This window comes from Dasypus novemcinctus, chromosome 2 (assembly GCF_030445035.2).
Source record: "Dasypus novemcinctus isolate mDasNov1 chromosome 2, mDasNov1.1.hap2, whole genome shotgun sequence".
NCBI lineage: Eukaryota > Metazoa > Chordata > Mammalia > Cingulata > Dasypodidae > Dasypus > Dasypus novemcinctus.
The window spans coordinates 126,342,841-126,346,418 of NC_080674.1; the positions used below are offsets into that span (position 1 = coordinate 126,342,841).

At 40.4% G+C, this 3,578-nt stretch overlaps 1 non-coding gene across 1 annotated transcript; it reads right to left on the reverse strand.

The window, feature by feature from the left end:
- Positions 1-3,060: 3,060 nt before the first annotated feature.
- LOC111760324 (U6 spliceosomal RNA) lies at positions 3,061-3,167 on the reverse strand. The gene has a single exon (XR_002794053.2). It is a non-coding gene; the product is annotated as a U6 spliceosomal RNA (small nuclear RNA).
- Positions 3,168-3,578: the final 411 nt, after the last annotated feature.

Consider the following 3,578-nt stretch of genomic DNA (forward strand, 5'->3'; position numbering starts at 1 on the left):
TGAAGTCTGTTGAGGCTCTGGGCCTGGGTGTCATATTATCAGTCCAGAGATTCAAATCCCCTACATATATCTTAAACCCAGCACCAACTACAATTCCAGTAAAGTAGCATGCAAGTCTTGTGAAAAGAGATCCCCTCTGAGTCCAATTCCATCACGCAGAAACACCAGCTCCAAAGAAGGGCCATCTGTCATGGCAGTGAACCCCTTCTGCCATGACCATAGAACCCGTGGGTCTCTTTATCCCTCAAAAGAACCAATACCTGGGGTTGTATCTACCTTATCTGTCTCTTAGACTCTGTTCAGTTGTACATAGGGGTATTCCTTCTGACAACCTCCAGACTCTTTTTTAGAGACTCACAGCCTTATAATCTCATTTCTCCTTTCCATTTCCCCCTTAAGAACAAGGCCTAGAGTAGCATTGTGCCTGGGGGTTTCCTCCTGACAGCCTTCATGTTACTCAAATGTGGCCACTCTCACAGCCAAACTCAGCGTGTAGATGCGATGCATTCCCCCCAGCGTGGGACACGACACCCGGGGATGAGCCTCCCTGGCACCGAGGGATCACTACCACATACCAGCTGAAGAAGCAACTAGAAAATGACCTTGAATTAAAGATTCAATGCGGAACAGCAGAATATACCTGTCTACATATAATAACATGACTTCGGGAAGCTGTTTGACTTAGTATTGATATTGTACCTTCTTTGACATTGATGCAAGAATATTACAATATTGCTGTTAACTATAGTCCATAAGTTACATTAATTTTATTTTCTGCATGCCTCGCTATAGTCTTGCACCTTGTAGTAGTGTCATACATTTGTTCTAGCTCATAGAACACTCTTGTATTTGTGTTTTTTTTTTTTTTGAAGATTTATTTTTATTTAATTCCCCTCCCCTCCCCTGGTTGTCTGTTTTCTGTGTCTTTTTGCTGCGTCTTGTTTCTTTGTCAGCTTCTGTTGTCGTCAGCGGCACGGGAAGTGTGGGCGGCGCCATTCCTCGGCAGGCTGCTCCCCTCTTCGCGCTGGGCGGCTCTCCTTATGGGTGCACTCCTTGCGCGTGGGGCTCCCCTACGCGCGGGACACCCCTGCATGGCAGGGCACGGCACTCCCTGCGCACATCAGCACTGCGCATGGGCCAGCTCCACACGGGTCAGGGAGGCCCGGGGCTTGAACCGCGGACCTCCCATGTGGTAGACGGACGCCCTAACCACTGGGCCAAAGTCCGTTTCCCTGTATTTGTGTTATTAAGCACTATCTTCCTCCACCTCTGAGTTCACTGTTATTCAGTCTCCAGATTATTCTCTAGCTTTCTTTTAATTGACATTTACATTTAGACTACCCCTTTCAGCCACAATCCCATTTATAAATAAGCCATATCAGTTATACTCACAATAATGTGTTACCATCAACTGTATATGTTTCCACACTTTTATAGTCAAGCTAATTGTAACTTCTACATACATTAAGCATCAGTACCCCTTCTCAGTTTTCATCCTATCTCCTAGTAACCTATAACCTAGGTTTTAACTTCATGCGTTTAGTCTTTGTTTTCAGATCATATGATATTTGTCTTTTTGTATCTGACTTATTTCACTTAGTAAAATATCCTCAAGTTTGATCCATATTATCATATGTGTCCCAATTTCATTTCTTTTTACAGCAGCATAGTATTACATCATATGTATACATCACATTTTAAAAAAATCCATTCAGTGGTTGAGGGACACTTGGAGTATTTCTATCCTTTGGCTACTGTGAATAATGCTGCTATGAACGTCCATGTGTAAATGTCTGTTGTATCACTGTTTTCAATTCTTCTTTATATATTCCTAGCAGAAGGATTGCTGGATCATATGGCAGTTTTATATTTAGCTTCCTGAGGAAATGCAAAACTGTCTTCCAGAGAGGATACATTCCCACAACAGTGAAGAAGTGTTTGTATTCCTCTATATCCTCTCCAACACTTGTTGTTCTCTGTTGGTTTTTTTTTTTTAATAATGGCCATTCTATGAGGTTTGAGATGTTATTTCATTTGTAATTTTGACTTGAATTTCCTTAATAGCTAGTGATATTGAACATTTTTTCATGTGCCTTTTCTCCATTTGTATTTCCTCTTGGATGAAATGTCTATCTAAGTCTTTTGCCTATTTTTAAATTGGATTGTTTTTTCTTTTATTGGTGAGTTGTATGCTCTTATATTGCATGGAGATCCAACCCTTATCAGATATTTCTCCCATTGAATGGGCTGCCTTTTTACCTTCTTGACAAAGTCCTTTGCAGCACAAAAGTGTTCAAGTCTGAGGAGGTTCCATTTATCCATTTTTTCTTTCATTGCTTGTGTTTTCAGGGTAAGGTTTAAGAAACCCCCACCTACCACCAGGGCTTGAAGGTGTCTTTGATCTATTTTGAGTTAATTTTTGTATCAGGTGTGAGGTAGAGGTCCTCTTCCTTTCTTTTGGCTATGGATATCCAGTTCTTCCAGCACCATTTGTTGAAGAGACTGTTCTGCCCCAGCTACGTGAGTTTGATAACCTTGTCAAAAATCTCTTGACCATAGATGTGAGGGTCTGTTTCTGAATAATCAATTCAGTTTCATTGGACTATATGTCTATTTTTATGCCACTATCATGCTATTTTACTACTGTAGCTAGGTAATATGATTTAAAGTCCAGGGCTGAGAGTTGTCCAACTTCATTCTTCCTTTTTAAGATGCTTTTTGCTATTCGGAGCCCCTTACCCTTCCAAATAAATTTGATACGTGGGTTTTCCATTTTTTAAAATAAAAAAGTTGTAATTTTTATCAGAATTGCATTAAATTTGTATATTAATTTGGGTAGAAAAGACACCTTAATGATATTTTATCTTCTCATCCATGAACACGGAATGTTCTTCCATTTATTTAGGCATTCCTTGATTTCTTTTAGCAATGCATTGTAATTTCCTGAATACAAATGATTTACATCCTTGGATAATTTATTCCTATGTATTTGATTCTTTTTGTCACTCTTATAAATGGAATCTTTCCTGACTTCCTCCTCAGATTACTCATTACTGGTGTAAAAATATGTAATGCTTCACGAATTTGCATGTCATCCTTGCTCAGGGGCCATGCTTATATTCTCTGTATCAGTCCGATTATAGTACGTGTGCTGCTGAAGCAAGCACTGTATCTATTTTCATAAGTGAAATAGTTCTGTAATTTTCTGTTCTTGTAATATCTTTATCTGGCTTTGGTATTTAGGTGATATTGACCTCATAGAATGAGTTAGGTAGTGTCACCCAACTCCTGTTCAATTTTTTGGGAGAGTAATGAGTCACTGCTCAATCTGGGCAGAATCTATGATAAGGTGGATGGAGGTGTTTTGACAGTGGGTGGGGAGATGGTGGTGCACCAATGTGACTGGTGTGAATGGTGCTGGAATGTGAGTGTGTGTGAGTTGGGTGGGTGGTTTGGGTTATCCATGGAGCTGGGGGGAAGGCTGGAGGAAGGAAGAGATGAACTCTGTGGAGGTTGAGGACTGGTTGAGAACACAATTGTGGGAGTGTTCTTTTAGAAACTATGGCAAGTAAGGTTGT